The 18,823-nt window shown below is 39.5% G+C and overlaps 9 non-coding genes across 9 annotated transcripts; all 9 read left to right on the forward strand.

Annotated features, from left to right (window-relative positions):
• The first annotated feature begins 322 nt into the window (after window positions 1-322).
• Window positions 323-534, forward strand: LOC132092903 (small nucleolar RNA U3). Its single transcript, XR_009422285.1, has one exon. It is a non-coding gene; the product is annotated as a small nucleolar RNA U3 (small nucleolar RNA).
• Window positions 535-2,467: 1,933 nt separating this feature from the next.
• Window positions 2,468-2,678, forward strand: LOC132092885 (small nucleolar RNA U3). The gene has a single exon (XR_009422269.1). It is a non-coding gene; the product is annotated as a small nucleolar RNA U3 (small nucleolar RNA).
• Window positions 2,679-4,613: 1,935 nt separating this feature from the next.
• On the forward strand, window positions 4,614-4,824 carry LOC132092985 (small nucleolar RNA U3). The gene has a single exon (XR_009422356.1). It is a non-coding gene; the product is annotated as a small nucleolar RNA U3 (small nucleolar RNA).
• A 1,935-nt stretch (window positions 4,825-6,759) lies between these two features.
• Window positions 6,760-6,970, forward strand: LOC132092987 (small nucleolar RNA U3). The gene has a single exon (XR_009422357.1). It is a non-coding gene; the product is annotated as a small nucleolar RNA U3 (small nucleolar RNA).
• Window positions 6,971-8,905: 1,935 nt separating this feature from the next.
• LOC132092904 (small nucleolar RNA U3) lies at window positions 8,906-9,117 on the forward strand. The gene has a single exon (XR_009422286.1). It is a non-coding gene; the product is annotated as a small nucleolar RNA U3 (small nucleolar RNA).
• Window positions 9,118-11,050: 1,933 nt separating this feature from the next.
• LOC132092980 (small nucleolar RNA U3) lies at window positions 11,051-11,261 on the forward strand. Its single transcript, XR_009422351.1, has one exon. It is a non-coding gene; the product is annotated as a small nucleolar RNA U3 (small nucleolar RNA).
• A 1,934-nt stretch (window positions 11,262-13,195) lies between these two features.
• On the forward strand, window positions 13,196-13,406 carry LOC132092876 (small nucleolar RNA U3). Its single transcript, XR_009422260.1, has one exon. It is a non-coding gene; the product is annotated as a small nucleolar RNA U3 (small nucleolar RNA).
• A 2,291-nt stretch (window positions 13,407-15,697) lies between these two features.
• LOC132092911 (small nucleolar RNA U3) lies at window positions 15,698-15,909 on the forward strand. The gene has a single exon (XR_009422292.1). It is a non-coding gene; the product is annotated as a small nucleolar RNA U3 (small nucleolar RNA).
• A 1,933-nt stretch (window positions 15,910-17,842) lies between these two features.
• Window positions 17,843-18,054, forward strand: LOC132092892 (small nucleolar RNA U3). Its single transcript, XR_009422275.1, has one exon. It is a non-coding gene; the product is annotated as a small nucleolar RNA U3 (small nucleolar RNA).
• Window positions 18,055-18,823: the final 769 nt, after the last annotated feature.

Consider the following 18,823-nt stretch of genomic DNA (forward strand, 5'->3'; position numbering starts at 1 on the left):
CGAATGTTTTGTTGGAAGTGTAATCTATTGAATGCAATTAACAAATCGTACAATACCATTAAATATTAAATGTCTGTATAATATATATTTCTAACCTATACAGAGCTTGATTCATGAGGCCAATAAGAGACTAATAATTACAACTCCTTTTTGATTGTTCAAATATGTCACTGAAATGCGGACAAAATTAGTCAATTTATCCGAGATCAGGTAAAGCCCATATGGACACTAGTTCATGCGTTTATAGAAATCAACTACGCAAACCATCTGAGTGGAGGCGGTGCTTCAGAATGGAATTCCATTTGAGTTGAGATATGAAGTTAAGACTATATTTTCAGGGATCATTTCTACAGTTTTTTTACTTGGAAATGTGTTTTGAAAGTGTTTGTCTCCCAACCCACGATGATGAGCTGTAATACTCTTTTCTGAGAGCGAATTGAGGATAGAACTATGACTTTGATCACAAGTTCTGTCGTTGATGAGCGTTCATATTGCTTTTGGCAATGTTGAAGAAAGGAGTATGATCTGAGTGGTGTTGAAGTGATATGATATTGGAAGATTTTTTGGAAGCAGCGCATTTTCTACAGAGTGCATGTTAAATAAATCAGATTTAGCTTTTTTGAGAAAATATAGTAGAGTGTTCTGTTTGAAACATCAAATTTAAAAAAACAGGTCACAAACTGTGTTGTTCCACAATTTGAGGTCGGCCAACACACGTTATGAAAGTGGTGACGAGAGAATGAACTTTTTGTAACTTTGAATTGACTGACTATGTTCTCAATATCAAATGCAGAAATGTTAATTCATCAGTTCATGACCTCAGAGTTAGATTATTTTTATGCTTTATTGGGTGGTTGTTCTACATGCTTAATGTCGATGTCCAGCTGCTCCAAAATGCAGCAGCAAGAGTTCTCACTAGAACCAGGATTTATGACCATATCAGCCCGGTTCTGTCAACACAGCACTCGCTCCCTATTAAACAGTGTATAGATTTTAAAATCCAAATAATTACTTATAAAGCTCTGAATGGTTTAGCACCTCAGTAGATGAGCAAAATCTTATTGTACTATAGTCCTCCACGTCCGCTGCACTCTCAAAACTCTGGCTATTTGATAATATCTAGAATATCAAATTCGACTGCGGGAGGCAGATCCTTTTCCTATTTAGCACCCAAACTCTGGAATAATCTACCTAACACTGTTCAGGAGGCAGTCACACTCTGTCATTTTAAATCTAGATCAAACAACCATCTCTTTAAGATGGCTTACTCATAACATACTTAAACATCTCTGTCAGTCAAATCCGTGCAGTAAATAGGTAGACCGGAACTGAGAACACTTCCAATAACACACAATGTACTTGTTACATCATAAGAAGAATGGCATCTACGCTAATATTAGTCTGTTTCTTTCTTATTCCCAGGTTACCGTAGCCACCAGATCAAGTCCGTATCCAGCTCAGATTGTGGATCATCACCTAGAGATGACCTCTATCACCCTACATTTTTCAGGGGGGACCAGGACAACTAGATGAGCCCCAGAGACAGATCCCCATTGAAGACCTTGCCTCCTGGATGACAATTGGGACAAGACCACGGAACCAGATGACAATCTAACTTTGCTGCAGCATGGAGCAACCTCCTGGGTCGTCTGGCTGGAGAAGAACTGGCCCCCCGAATGAACCTGGTTTCTCCAACAGTTTGGGCTCCATTCTGTCACCGATGGAGTTTTGGTTCCTCGCCGCTGCCGCTTCTCGCTCGCATAGTTGGGGACACTTCATTTCCAGCGATATCATCGACTTGATTTCTCAGATACTATTTAAACTGAACTGAGCTGAACGATGACATCGCATAATTCAATGATGAACTGCCTTTTAACTGAAAACTGAATGTTTACTATTGTCCTTTTTCATTGACACACTATTTTCCTATTTTGTTACTGAGAAGCTGCTTTGACCAAATCTGTACTGTTAAAAGCGCTATATACAAAGAGGTGACTTGACTGAACCAATTGCCTGGTAAAAGGGTTCGCTGTTTCGCACAGCTCCAAAGGGCCACACTCTGTTGATGTGTGCTGGTCAGAGTGGTTTAATTGCAACTAAAAATCAGCTCAAACTTGTCTAAAAACACCTTTTGCAAACCAGTGGCGAATGTTTTGTTGGAAGTGTAATATATTGAATGCAATTAACAAATCGTACAATACCATTAAATATTAAATGTCTGTATAATATATATTTCTAACCTATACAGAGCTTGATTCATGAGGCCAATAAGAGACTAATAATTACAACTCCTTTTTGATAGTTCAAATATGTCACTGAAACGCGGACAAAATTAGTCAATTTATCCGAGATCAGGTAAAGCCCATATGGACACTAGTTCATGCGTTTATAGAAATCAACTACGCAAACCATCTGAGTGGAGGCGGTGCTTCAGAATGGAATTCCATTTGAGTTGAGATATGAAGTTAAGACTATATTTTCAGGGATCATTTCTACAGTTTTTTACTTGGAAATGTGTTTTGAAAGTGTTTGTCTCCCAACCCACAATGATGAGCTGTAATACTCTTTTCTGAGAGCGAATTGAGGACAGAACTATGACTTTGATCACAAGTTCTGTCGTTGATGAGCGTTCATATTGCTTTTGGCAATGTTGAAGAAAGGAGTATGATCTGAGTGGTGTTGAAGTGATATAATATTGGAAGATTTTTTTGAAAACAGTGCATTTTCTACAGAGTGCGTGTTAAATAAATCAGATTTAGCTATTTTTGAGAAAATGTAGTAGAGTGTTCTGTTTGAAACATCAAATAAAAAAAAACAGGTCACAAACTGTGTTGTTCCACAATTTGAGGTCGGCCAACACACGTTATGAAAGTGGTGACGAGAGAATGAACTTTTTGTAACTTTGAATTGACTGACTATGTTCTCAATGTCAAATGCAGAAATGTTAATTCATCAGTTCATGACCTCAGAGTTAGATTATTTTTATGCTTTATTGGGTGGTTGTTCTACATGCTTAATGACGATGTCCAGCTGCTCCAAAATGCAGCAGCAAGAGTTCTCACTAGAACCAGGATTTATGACCATATCAGCCCGGTTCTGTCAACACAGCACTCGCTCCCTATTAAACAGTTTATAGATTTTAAAATCCTATTAATTACTTATAAAGCTCTGAATGGTTTAGCACCTCAGTAGATGAGCAAACTCTTATTGTACTATAGTCCTCCACGTCCGCTGCACTCTCAAAACTCTGGCTATTTGATAATATCTAGAATATCAAATACGACTGCGGGAGGCAGATCCTTTTCCTATTTAGCACCCAAACTCTGGAATAATCTACCTAACACTGTTCAGGAGGCAGACACACTCTGTCATTTTAAATCTAGATCAAACAACCATCTCTTTAAGATGGCTTACTCATAACATACTTAAATATCTCTGTCAGTCAAATCCGTGCAGTAAATAGGTAGACCGGAACTGGGAACACTTCCAATAACACACAATGTACTTGTTACATCATAAGAAGAATGGCATCTACGCTAATATTAGTCTGTTTCTTTCTTATTCCCAGGTTACCGTAGCCACCAGATCAAGTCCGTATCCAGCTCAGATTGTGGATCATCACCTAGAGATGACGTCTATCACCCTACATTTTTCAGGGGGGACCAGGACAACTAGATGAGCCCCAGAGACAGATCCCCATTGAAGACCTTGCCTCCTGGATGGCAATTGGGACAAGACCACGGAACCAGATGACAATCTAACTTTGCTGCAGCATGGATCAACCTCCTGGGTCGTCTGGCTGGAGAAGAACTGGCCCCCCGAATGAACCTGGTTTCTCCAACAGTTTGGGCTCCATTCTGTCACCGATGGAGTTTTGGTTCCTCGCCGCTGCCGCCTCTCGCTCGCTTAGTTGGGGACACTTCATTTCCAGCGATATCATCGACTTGATTTCTCAGATACTATTTAAACTGAACTGAGCTGAACGATGACATCGCATAATTCAATGATGAACTGCCTTTTAACTGAAAACTGAATGTTTACTATTGTCCTTTTTCATTGACACACTATTTTCCTATTTTGTTACTGAGAAGCTGCTTTGACCAAATCTGTACTGTTAAAAGCGCTATATACAAAGAGGTGACTTGACTGAACCAATTGCCTGGTAAAAGGGTTCGCTGTTTCGCACAGCTCCAAAGGGCCACACTCTGTTGATGTGTGCTGGTCAGAGTGGTTTAATTGCAACTAAAAATCAGCTCAAACTTGTCTAAAAACACCTTTTGCAAACCAGTGGCGAATGTTTTGTTGGAAGTGTAATCTATTGAATGCAATTAACAAATCGTACAATACCATTAAATATTAAATGTCTGTATAATATATATTTCTAACCTATACAGAGCTTGATTCATGAGGCCAATAAGAGACTAATAATTACAACTCCTTTTTGATAGTTCAAATATGTCACTGAAACGCGGACAAAATTAGTCAATTTATCCGAGATCAGGTAAAGCCCATATGGACACTAGTTCATGCGTTTATAGAAATCAACTACGCAAACCATCTGAGTGGAGGCGGTGCTTCAGAATGGAATTCCATTTGAGTTGAGATATGAAGTTAAGACTATATTTTCAGGGATCATTTCTACAGTTTTTTACTTGGAAATGTGTTTTGAAAGTGTTTGTCTCCCAACCCACGATGATGAGCTGTAATACTCTTTTCTGAGAGCGAATTGAGGATAGAACTATGACTTTGATCACAAGTTCTGTCGTTGATGAGCGTTCATATTGCTTTTGGCAATGTTGAAGAAAGGAGTATGATCTGAGTGGTGTTGAAGTGATATAATATTGGAAGATTTTTTTGAAAACAGTGCATTTTCTACAGAGTGCGTGTTAAATAAATCAGATTTAGCTATTTTTGAGAAAATGTAGTAGAGTGTTCTGTTTGAAACATCAAATAAAAAAAAACAGGTCACAAACTGTGTTGTTCCACAATTTGAGGTCGGCCAACACACGTTATGAAAGTGGTGACGAGAGAATGAACTTTTTGTAACTTTGAATTGACTGACTATGTTCTCAATGTCAAATGCAGAAATGTTAATTCATCAGTTCATGACCTCAGAGTTAGATTATTTTTATGCTTTATTGGGTGGTTGTTCTACATGCTTAATGACGATGTCCAGCTGCTCCAAAATGCAGCAGCAAGAGTTCTCACTAGAACCAGGATTTATGACCATATCAGCCCGGTTCTGTCAACACAGCACTCGCTCCCTATTAAACAGTTTATAGATTTTAAAATCCTATTAATTACTTATAAAGCTCTGAATGGTTTAGCACCTCAGTAGATGAGCAAACTCTTATTGTACTATAGTCCTCCACGTCCGCTGCACTCTCAAAACTCTGGCTATTTGATAATATCTAGAATATCAAATACGACTGCGGGAGGCAGATCCTTTTCCTATTTAGCACCCAAACTCTGGAATAATCTACCTAACACTGTTCAGGAGGCAGACACACTCTGTCATTTTAAATCTAGATCAAACAACCATCTCTTTAAGATGGCTTACTCATAACATACTTAAATATCTCTGTCAGTCAAATCCGTGCAGTAAATAGGTAGACCGGAACTGGGAACACTTCCAATAACACACAATGTACTTGTTACATCATAAGAAGAATGGCATCTACGCTAATATTAGTCTGTTTCTTTCTTATTCCCAGGTTACCGTAGCCACCAGATCAAGTCCGTATCCAGCTCAGATTGTGGATCATCACCTAGAGATGACGTCTATCACCCTACATTTTTCAGGGGGGACCAGGACAACTAGATGAGCCCCAGAGACAGATCCCCATTGAAGACCTTGCCTCCTGGATGGCAATTGGGACAAGACCACGGAACCAGATGACAATCTAACTTTGCTGCAGCATGGATCAACCTCCTGGGTCGTCTGGCTGGAGAAGAACTGGCCCCCCGAATGAACCTGGTTTCTCCAACAGTTTGGGCTCCATTCTGTCACCGATGGAGTTTTGGTTCCTCGCCGCTGCCGCCTCTCGCTCGCTTAGTTGGGGACACTTCATTTCCAGCGATATCATCGACTTGATTTCTCAGATACTATTTAAACTGAACTGAGCTGAACGATGACATCGCATAATTCAATGATGAACTGCCTTTTAACTGAAAACTGAATGTTTACTATTGTCCTTTTTCATTGACACACTATTTTCCTATTTTGTTACTGAGAAGCTGCTTTGACCAAATCTGTACTGTTAAAAGCGCTATATACAAAGAGGTGACTTGACTGAACCAATTGCCTGGTAAAAGGGTTCGCTGTTTCGCACAGCTCCAAAGGGCCACACTCTGTTGATGTGTGCTGGTCAGAGTGGTTTAATTGCAACTAAAAATCAGCTCAAACTTGTCTAAAAACACCTTTTGAAAACCAGTGGCGAATGTTTTGTTGGAAGTGTAATCTATTGAATGCAATTAACAAATCGTACAATACCATTAAATATTAAATGTCTGTATAATATATATTTCTAACCTATACAGAGCTTGATTCATGAGGCCAATAAGAGACTAATAATTACAACTCCTTTTTGATAGTTCAAATATGTCACTGAAACGCGGACAAAATTAGTCAATTTATCCGAGATCAGGTAAAGCCCATATGGACACTAGTTCATGCGTTTATAGAAATCAACTATGCAAACCATCTGAGTGGAGGCGGTGCTTCAGAATGGAATTCCATTTGAGTTGAGATATGAAGTTAAGACTATATTTTCAGGGATCATTTCTACAGTTTTTTACTTGGAAATGTGTTTTGAAAGTGTTTGTCTCCCAACCCACGATGATGAGCTGTAATACTCTTTTCTGAGAGCGAATTGAGGATAGAACTATGACTTTGATCACAAGTTCTGTCGTTGATGAGCGTTCATATTGCTTTTGGCAATGTTGAAGAAAGGAGTATGATCTGAGTGGTGTTGAAGTGATATAATATTGGAAGATTTTTTTGAAAACAGTGCATTTTCTACAGAGTGCGTGTTAAATAAATCAGATTTAGCTATTTTTGAGAAAATGTAGTAGAGTGTTCTGTTTGAAACATCAAATAAAAAAAAACAGGTCACAAACTGTGTTGTTCCACAATTTGAGGTCGGCCAACACACGTTATGAAAGTGGTGACGAGAGAATGAACTTTTTGTAACTTTGAATTGACTGACTATGTTCTCAATGTCAAATGCAGAAATGTTAATTCATCAGTTCATGACCTCAGAGTTAGATTATTTTTATGCTTTATTGGGTGGTTGTTCTACATGCTTAATGACGATGTCCAGCTGCTCCAAAATGCAGCAGCAAGAGTTCTCACTAGAACCAGGATTTATGACCATATCAGCCCGGTTCTGTCAACACAGCACTCGCTCCCTATTAAACAGTTTATAGATTTTAAAATCCTATTAATTACTTATAAAGCTCTGAATGGTTTAGCACCTCAGTAGATGAGCAAACTCTTATTGTACTATAGTCCTCCACGTCCGCTGCACTCTCAAAACTCTGGCTATTTGATAATATCTAGAATATCAAATACGACTGCGGGAGGCAGATCCTTTTCCTATTTAGCACCCAAACTCTGGAATAATCTACCTAACACTGTTCAGGAGGCAGACACACTCTGTCATTTTAAATCTAGATCAAACAACCATCTCTTTAAGATGGCTTACTCATAACATACTTAAATATCTCTGTCAGTCAAATCCGTGCAGTAAATAGGTAGACCGGAACTGGGAACACTTCCAATAACACACAATGTACTTGTTACATCATAAGAAGAATGGCATCTACGCTAATATTAGTCTGTTTCTTTCTTATTCCCAGGTTACCGTAGCCACCAGATCAAGTCCGTATCCAGCTCAGATTGTGGATCATCACCTAGAGATGACGTCTATCACCCTACATTTTTCAGGGGGGACCAGGACAACTAGATGAGCCCCAGAGACAGATCCCCATTGAAGACCTTGCCTCCTGGATGGCAATTGGGACAAGACCACGGAACCAGATGACAATCTAACTTTGCTGCAGCATGGATCAACCTCCTGGGTCGTCTGGCTGGAGAAGAACTGGCCCCCCGAATGAACCTGGTTTCTCCAACAGTTTGGGCTCCATTCTGTCACCGATGGAGTTTTGGTTCCTCGCCGCTGCCGCCTCTCGCTCGCTTAGTTGGGGACACTTCATTTCCAGCGATATCATCGACTTGATTTCTCAGATACTATTTAAACTGAACTGAGCTGAACGATGACATCGCATAATTCAATGATGAACTGCCTTTTAACTGAAAACTGAATGTTTACTATTGTCCTTTTTCATTGACACACTATTTTCCTATTTTGTTACTGAGAAGCTGCTTTGACCAAATCTGTACTGTTAAAAGCGCTATATACAAAGAGGTGACTTGACTGAACCAATTGCCTGGTAAAAGGGTTCGCTGTTTCGCACAGCTCCAAAGGGCCACACTCTGTTGATGTGTGCTGGTCAGAGTGGTTTAATTGCAACTAAAAATCAGCTCAAACTTGTCTAAAAACACCTTTTGCAAACCAGTGGCGAATGTTTTGTTGGAAGTGTAATCTATTGAATGCAATTAACAAATCGTACAATACCATTAAATATTAAATGTCTGTATAATATATATTTCTAACCTATACAGAGCTTGATTCATGAGGCCAATAAGAGACTAATAATTACAACTCCTTTTTGATAGTTCAAATATGTCACTGAAATGCGGACAAAATTAGTCAATTTATCCGAGATCAGGTAAAGCCCATATGGACACTAGTTCATGCGTTTATAGAAATCAACTACGCAAACCATCTGAGTGGAGGCGGTGCTTCAGAATGGAATTCCATTTGAGTTGAGATATGAAGTTAAGACTATATTTTCAGGGATCATTTCTACAGTTTTTTTACTTGGAAATGTGTTTTGAAAGTGTTTGTCTCCCAACCCACGATGATGAGCTGTAATACTCTTTTCTGAGAGCGAATTGAGGATAGAACTATGACTTTGATCACAAGTTCTGTCGTTGATGAGCGTTCATATTGCTTTTGGCAATGTTGAAGAAAGGAGTATGATCTGAGTGGTGTTGAAGTGATATGATATTGGAAGATTTTTTGGAAGCAGCGCATTTTCTACAGAGTGCATGTTAAATAAATCAGATTTAGCTTTTTTGAGAAAATATAGTAGAGTGTTCTGTTTGAAACATCAAATTTAAAAAAACAGGTCACAAACTGTGTTGTTCCACAATTTGAGGTCGGCCAACACACGTTATGAAAGTGGTGACGAGAGAATGAACTTTTTGTAACTTTGAATTGACTGACTATGTTCTCAATATCAAATGCAGAAATGTTAATTCATCAGTTCATGACCTCAGAGTTAGATTATTTTTATGCTTTATTGGGTGGTTGTTCTACATGCTTAATGTCGATGTCCAGCTGCTCCAAAATGCAGCAGCAAGAGTTCTCACTAGAACCAGGATTTATGACCATATCAGCCCGGTTCTGTCAACACAGCACTCGCTCCCTATTAAACAGTGTATAGATTTTAAAATCCTAATAATTACTTATAAAGCTCTGAATGGTTTAGCACCTCAGTAGATGAGCAAAATCTTATTGTACTATAGTCCTCCACGTCCGCTGCACTCTCAAAACTCCGGCTATTTGATAATATCTAGAATATCAAATTCGACTGCGGGAGGCAGATCCTTTTCCTATTTAGCACCCAAACTCTGGAATAATCTACCTAACACTGTTCAGGAGGCAGTCACACTCTGTCATTTTAAATCTAGATCAAACAACCATCTCTTTAAGATGGCTTACTCATAACATACTTAAACATCTCTGTCAGTCAAATCCGTGCAGTAAATAGGTAGACCGGAACTGGGAACACTTCCAATAACACACAATGTACTTGTTACATCATAAGAAGAATGGCATCTACGCTAATATTAGTCTGTTTCTTTCTTATTCCCAGGTTACCGTAGCCACCAGATCAAGTCCGTATCCAGCTCAGATTGTGGATCATCACCTAGAGATGACGTCTATCACCCTACATTTTTCAGGGGGGACCCGGACAACTAGATGAGCCCCAGAGACAGATCCCCATTGAAGACCTTGCCTACTGGATGGCAATTGGGACAAGACCACGGAACCAGATGACAATCTAACTTTGCTGCTGCATGGAGCAACCTCCTGGGGCGTCTGGCTGGAGAAGAACTGGCCCCCCGAATGAACCTGGTTTCTCCAACAGTTTGGGCTCCATTCTGTCACCGATGGAGTTTTGGTTCCTCGCCGCTGCCGCCTCTCGCTCGCTTAGTTGGGGACACTTCATTTCCAGCGATATCATCGACTTGATTTCTCAGATACTATTTAAACTGAACTGAGCTGAACGATGACATCGCATAATTCAATGATGAACTGCCTTTTAACTGAAAACTGAATGTTTACTATTGTCCTTTTTCATTGACACACTATTTTCCTATTTTGTTACTGAGAAGCTGCTTTGACCAAATCTGTACTGTTAAAAGCGCTATATACAAAGAGGTGACTTGACTGAACCAATTGCCTGGTAAAAGGGTTCGCTGTTTCGCACAGCTCCAAAGGGCCACACTCTGTTGATGTGTGCTGGTCAGAGTGGTTTAATTGCAACTAAAAATCAGCTCAAACTTGTCTAAAAACACCTTTTGCAAACCAGTGGCGAATGTTTTGTTGGAAGTGTAATCTATTGAATTCAATTAACAAATCGTACAATACCATTAAATATTAAATGTCTGTATAATATATATTTCTAACCTATACAGAGCTTGATTCATGAGGCCAATAAGAGACTAATAATTACAACTCCTTTTTGATAGTTCAAATATGTCACTGAAATGCGGACAAAATTAGTCAATTTATCCGAGATCAGGTAAAGCCCATATGGAAACTAGTTCATGCGTTTATAGAAATCAACTACGCAAACCATCTGAGTGGAGGCGGTGCTTCAGAATGGAATTCCATTTGAGTTGAGATATGAAGTTAAGACTATATTTTCAGGAATCATTTCTACAGTTTTTTACTTGGAAATGTGTTTTGAAAGTGTTTGTCTCCCAACCCACGATGATGAGCTGTAATACTCTTTTCTGAGAGCGAATTGAGGATAGAACTATGACTTTGATCACAAGTTCTGTCGTTGATGAGCGTTCATATTGCTTTTGGCAATGTTGAAGAAAGGAGTATGATCTGAGTGGTGTTGAAGTGATATGATATTGGACGTTTTTTTGGAAGCAGTGCATTTTCTACAGAGTGCATGTTAAATAAATCAGATTTAGCTTTTTTTGAGAAAATGTAGTAGAGTGTTCTGTTTGAAACATCAAATTTAAAAAAACAGGTCACAAACTGTGTTGTTCCACAATTTGAGGTCGGCCAACACACGTTATGAAAGTGGTGACGAGAGAATGAACTTTTTGTAACTTTGAATTGACTGACTATGTTCTCAATGTCAAATGCAAAAATGTTAATTCATCAGTTCATGACTTCAGAGTTAGATTATTTTTATGCTTTATTGGGTGGTTGTTCTACATGATTAATGACGATGTCCAGCTGCTCCAAAATGCAGCAGCAAGAGTTCTCACTAGAACCAGGATTTATGACCATATCAGCCCGGTTCTGTCAACACAGCACTCGCTCCCTATTAAACAGTGTATAGATTTTAAAATCCTAATAATTACTTATAAAGCTCCGAATGGTTTAGCACCTCAGTAGATGAGCAAAATCTTATTGTACTATAGTCCTCCACGTCCGCTGCACTCTCAAAACTCTGGCTATTTGATAATATCTAGAATATCAAATTCGACTGCGGGAGGCAGATCCTTTTCCTATTTAGCACCCAAACTCTGGAATAATCTACCTAACACTGTTCAGGAGGCAGACACACTCTGTCATTTTAAATCTAGATCAAACAACCATCTCTTTAAGATGGCTTACTCATAACATACTTAAACATCTCTGTCAGTCAAATCCGTGCAGTAAATAGGTAGACCGGAACTGAGAACACTTCCAATAACACACAATGTACTTGTTACATCATAAGAAGAATGGCATCTACGCTAATATTAGTCTGTTTCTTTCTTATTCCCAGGTTACCGTAGCCACCAGATCAAGTCCGTATCCAGCTCAGATTGTGGATCATCACCTAGAGATGACCTCTATCACCCTACATTTTTCAGGGGGGACCAGGACAACTAGATGAGCCCCAGAGACAGATCCCCATTGAAGACCTTGCCTCCTGGATGACAATTGGGACAAGACCACGGAACCAGATGACAATCTAACTTTGCTGCAGCATGGATCAACCTCCTGGGTCGTCTGGCTGGAGAAGAACTGGCCCCCCGAATGAACCTGGTTTCTCCAACATTTTGGGCTCCATTCTGTCACCGATGGAGTTTTGGTTCCTCGCCGCTGCCGCTTCTCGCTCGCATAGTTGGGGACACTTCATTTCCAGCGATATCATCGACTTGATTTCTCAGATACTATTTAAACTGAACTGAGCTGAACGATGACATCGCATAATTCAATGATGAACTGCCTTTTAACTGAAAACTGAATGTTTACTATTGTCCTTTTTCATTGACACACTATTTTCCTATTTTGTTACTGAGAAGCTGCTTTGACCAAATCTGTACTGTTAAAAGCGCTATATACAAAGAGGTGACTTGACTGAACCAATTGCCTGGTAAAAGGGTTCGCTGTTTCGCACAGCTCCAAAGGGCCACACTCTGTTGATGTGTGCTGTTCAGAGTGGTTTAATTGCAACTAAAAATCAGCTCAAACTTGTCTAAAAACACCTTTTGCAAACCAGTGGCGAATGTTTTGTTGGAAGTGTAATCTATTGAATGCAATTAACAAATCGTACAATACCATTAAATATTAAATGTCTGTATAATATATATTTCTAACCTATACAGAGCTTGATTCATGAGGCCAATAAGAGACTAATAATTACAACTCCTTTTTGATAGTTCAAATATGTCACTGAAACGCGGACAAAATTAGTCAATTTATCCGAGATCAGGTAAAGCCCATATGGACACTAGTTCATGCGTTTATAGAAATCAACTACGCAAACCATCTGAGTGGAGGCGGTGCTTCAGAATGGAATTCCATTTGAGTTGAGATATGAAGTTAAGACTATATTTTCAGGGATCATTTCTACAGTTTTTTACTTGGAAATGTGTTTTGAAAGTGTTTGTCTCCCAACCCACGATGATGAGCTGTAATGCTCTTTTCTGAGAGCGAATTGAGGATAGAACTATGACTTTGATCACAAGTTCTGTCGTTGATGAGCGTTCATATTGCTTTTGGCAATGTTGAAGAAAGGAGTATGATCTGAGTGGTGTTGAAGTGATATAATATTGGAAGATTTTTTTGAAAACAGTGCATTTTCTACAGAGTGCGTGTTAAATAAATCAGATTTAGCTATTTTTGAGAAAATGTAGTAGAGTGTTCTGTTTGAAACATCAAATTTAAAAAAACAGGTCACAAACTGTGTTGTTCCACAATTTGAGGTCGGCCAACACACGTTATGAAAGTGGTGACGAGAGAATGAACTTTTTGTAACTTTGAATTGACTGACTATGTTCTCAATGTCAAATGCAGAAATGTTAATTCATCAGTTCATGACCTCAGAGTTAGATTATTTTTATGCTTTATTGGGTGGTTGTTCTACATGCTTAATGACGATGTCCAGCTGCTCCAAAATGCAGCAGCAAGAGTTCTCACTAGAACCAGGATTTATGACCATATCAGCCCGGTTCTGTCAACACAGCACTCGCTCCCTATTAAACAGTTTATAGATTTTAAAATCCTATTAATTACTTATAAAGCTCTGAATGGTTTAGCACCTCAGTAGATGAGCAAACTCTTATTGTACTATAGTCCTCCACGTCCGCTGCACTCTCAAAACTCTGGCTATTTGATAATATCTAGAATATCAAATACGACTGCGGGAGGCAGATCCTTTTCCTATTTAGCACCCAAACTCTGGAATAATCTACCTAACACTGTTCAGGAGGCAGACACACTCTGTCATTTTAAATCTAGATCAAACAACCATCTCTTTAAGATGGCTTACTCATAACATACTTAAACATCTCTGTCAGTCAAATCCGTGCAGTAAATAGGTAGACCGGAACTGGGAACACTTCCAATAACACACAATGTACTTGTTACATCATAAGAAGAATGGCATCTACGCTAATATTAGTCTGTTTCTTTCTTATTCCCAGGTTACCGTAGCCACCAGATCAAGTCCGTATCCAGCTCAGATTGTGGATCATCACCTAGAGATGACGTCTATCACCCTACATTTTTCAGGGGGGACCAGGACAACTAGATGAGCCCCAGAGACAGATCCCCATTGAAGACCTTGCCTCCTGGATGGCAATTGGGACAAGACCACGGAACCAGATGACAATCTAACTTTGCTGCAGCATGGATCAACCTCCTGGGTCGTCTGGCTGGAGAAGAACTGGCCCCCCGAATGAACCTGGTTTCTCCAACAGTTTGGGCTCCATTCTGTCACCGATGGAGTTTTGGTTCCTCGCCGCTGCCGCCTCTCGCTCGCTTAGTTGGGGACACTTCATTTCCAGCGATATCATCGACTTGATTTCTCAGATACTATTTAAACTGAACTGAGCTGAACGATGACATCGCATAATTCAATGATGAACTGCCTTTTAACTGAAAACTGAATGTTTACTATTGTCCTTTTTCATTGAGTGAGTGAGTGAGTGAAGTGACATTCAGCCAAGTATGGTGACCCATACTCAGAATTTGTGCTCTGCATTTAACCCATCCGAAGTGCACACACACAGAGCAGTGAACACACACACACACACACTGTGAGCACACACCCGGAGCAGTGGGCAGCCTTTTATGCTGCGGCGCCCGGGGAGCAGTTGGGGGTTCGATGCCTTGCTCAAGGGCACCTAAGTCGTGGTATTGAGGGTGGAGAGAGAACTGTACATGCACTCCCCCCACCCACCATTCCTGCCGGCCCGGGACTCGAACTCACAACCTTTCGATTGGGAGTCCGACTCTCTAACCATTAGGCCACGACTTCCCTTCCCATTGACACACTATTTTCCTATTTTGTTACTGAGAAGCTGCTTTGACCAAATCTGTACTGTTAAAAGCGCTATATACAAAGAGGTGACTTGACTGAACCAATTGCCTGGTAAAAGGGTTCGCTGTTTCGCACAGCTCCAAAGGGCCACACTCTGTTGATGTGTGCTGGTCAGAGTGGTTTAATTGCAACTAAAAATCAGCTCAAACTTGTCTAAAAACACCTTTTGCAAACCAGTGGCGAATGTTTTGTTGGAAGTGTAATCTATTGAATGCAATTAACAAATCGTACAATACCATTAAATATTAAATGTCTGTATAATATATATTTCTAACCTATACAGAGCTTGATTCATGAGGCCAATAAGAGACTAATAATTACAACTCCTTTTTGATAGTTCAAATATGTCACTGAAATGCGGACAAAATTAGTCAATTTATCCGAGATCAGGTAAAGCCCATATGGACACTAGTTCATGCGTTTATAGAAATCAACTACGCAAACCATCTGAGTGGAGGCGGTGCTTCAGAATGGAATTCCATTTGAGTTGAGATATGAAGTTAAGACTATATTTTCAGGGATCATTTCTACAGTTTTTTTACTTGGAAATGTGTTTTGAAAGTGTTTGTCTCCCAACCCACGATGATGAGCTGTAATACTCTTTTCTGAGAGCGAATTGAGAATAGAACTATGACTTTGATCACAAGTTCTGTCGTTGATGAGCGTTCATATTGCTTTTGGCAATGTTGAAGAAAGGAGTATGATCTGAGTGGTGTTGAAGTGATATGATATTGGAAGATTTTTTGGAAGCAGCGCATTTTCTACAGAGTGCATGTTAAATAAATCAGATTTAGCTTTTTTGAGAAAATATAGTAGAGTGTTCTGTTTGAAACATCAAATTTAAAAAAACAGGTCACAAACTGTGTTGTTCCACAATTTGAGGTCGGCCAACACACGTTATGAAAGTGGTGACGAGAGAATGAACTTTTTGTAACTTTGAATTGACTGACTATGTTCTCAATATCAAATGCAGAAATGTTAATTCATCAGTTCATGACCTCAGAGTTAGATTATTTTTATGCTTTATTGGGTGGTTGTTCTACATGCTTAATGTCGATGTCCAGCTGCTCCAAAATGCAGCAGCAAGAGTTCTCACTAGAACCAGGATTTATGACCATATCAGCCCGGTTCTGTCAACACAGCACTCGCTCCCTATTAAACAGTGTATAGATTTTAAAATCCTAATAATTACTTATAAAGCTCCGAATGGTTTAGCACCTCAGTAGATGAGCAAAATCTTATTGTACTATAGTCCTCCACGTCCGCTGCACTCTCAAAACTCCGGCTATTTGATAATATCTAGAATATCAAATTCGACTGCGGGAGGCAGATCCTTTTCCTATTTAGCACCCAAACTCTGGAATAATCTACCTAACACTGTTCAGGAGGCAGTCACACTCTGTCATTTTAAATCTAGATCAAACAACCATCTCTTTAAGATGGCTTACTCATAACATACTTAAACATCTCTGTCAGTCAAATCCGTGCAGTAAATAGGTAGACCGGAACTGGGAACACTTCCAATAACACACAATGTACTTGTTACATCATAAGAAGAATGGCATCTACGCTAATATTAGTCTGTTTCTTTCTTATTCCCAGGTTACCGTAGCCACCAGATCAAGTCCGTATCCAGCTCAGATTGTGGATCATCACCTAGAGATGACCTCTATCACCCTACATTTTTCAGGGGGGACCAGGACAACTAGATGAGCCCCAGAGACAGATCCCCATTGAAGACCTTGCCTCCTGGATGACAATTGGGACAAGACCACGGAACCAGATGACAATCTAACTTTGCTGCAGCATGGATCAACCTCCTGGGTCGTCTGGCTGGAGAAGAACTGGCCCCCCGAATGAACCTGGTTTCTCCAACAGTTTGGGCTCCATTCTGTCACCGATGGAGTTTTGGTTCCTCGCCGCTGCCGCCTCTCGCTCGCATAGTTGGGGACACTTCATTGCCAGCGATATCATCGACTTGATTTCTCAGATACTATTTAAACTGAACTGAGCTGAACGATGACATCGCATAATTCAATGATGAACTGCCTTTTAACTGAAAACTGAATGTTTACTATTGTCCTTTTTCATTGACACACTATTTTCCTATTTTGTTACTGAGAAGCTGCTTTGACCAAATCTGTACTGTTAAAAGCGCTATATACAAAGAGGTGACTTGACTGAACCAATTGCCTGGTAAAAGGGTTCGCTGTTTCGCACAGCTCCAAAGGGCCACACTCTGTTGATGTGTGCTGGTCAGAGTGGTTTAATTGCAACTAAAAATCAGCTCAAACTTGTCTAAAAACACCTTTTGCAAACCAGTGGCGAATGTTTTGTTGGAAGTGTAATCTATTGAATGCAATTAACAAATCGTACAATACCATTAAATATTAAATGTCTGTATAATATATATTTCTAACCTATACAGAGCTTGATTCATGAGGCCAATAAGAGACTAATAATTACAACTCCTTTTTGATAGTTCAAATATGTCACTGAAATGCGGACAAAATTAGTCAATTTATCCGAGATCAGGTAAAGCCCATATGGACACTAGTTCATGCGTTTATAGAAATCAACTACGCAAACCATCTGAGTGGAGGCGGTGCTTCAGAATGGAATTCCATTTGAGTTGAGATATGAAGTTAAGACTATATTTTCAGGGATCATTTCTACAGTGTTTTTACTTGGAAATGTGTTTTGAAAGCGTTTGTCTCCCAACCCACGATGATGAGCTGTAATACTCTTTTCTGAGAGCGAATTGAGGATAGAACTATGACTTTGATCACAAGTTCTGTCGTTGATGAGCGTTCATATTGCTTTTGGCAATGTTGAAGAAAGGAGTATGATCTGAGTGGTGTTGAAGTGATATGATATTGGAAGATTTTTTGGAAGCAGCGCATTTTCTACAGAGTGCATGTTAAATAAATCAGATTTAGCTTTTTTGAGAAAATATAGTAGAGTGTTCTGTTTGAAACATCAAATTTAAAAAAACAGGTCACAAACTGTGTTGTTCCACAATTTGAGGTCGGCCAACACACGTTATGAAAGTGGTGACGAGAGAATGAACTTTTTGTAACTTTGAATTGACTGACTATGTTCTCAATATCAAATGCAGAAATGTTAATTCATCAGTTCATGACCTCAGAGTTAGATTATTTTTATGCTTTATTGGGTGGTTGTTCTACATGCTTAATGTCGATGTCCAGCTGCTCCAAAATGCAGCAGCAAGAGTTCTCACTAGAACCAGGATTTATGACCATATCAGCCCGGTTCTGTCAACACAGCACTCGCTCCCTATTAAACAGTGTATAGATTTTAAAATCCTAATAATTACTTATAAAGCTCTGAATGGTTTAGCACCTCAGTAGATGAGCAAAATCTTATTGTACTATAGTCCTCCACGTCCGCTGCACTCTCAAAACTCCGGCTATTTGATAATATCTAGAATATCAAATTCGACTGCGGGAGGCAGATCCTTTTCCTATTTAGCACCCAAACTCTGGAATAATCTACCTAACACTGTTCAGGAGGCAGTCACACTCTGTCATTTTAAATCTAGATCAAACAACCATCTCTTTAAGATGGCTTACTCATAACATACTTAAACATCTCTGTCAGTCAAATC

This window comes from Carassius carassius, chromosome 18 (assembly GCF_963082965.1).
Source record: "Carassius carassius chromosome 18, fCarCar2.1, whole genome shotgun sequence".
NCBI lineage: Eukaryota > Metazoa > Chordata > Actinopteri > Cypriniformes > Cyprinidae > Carassius > Carassius carassius.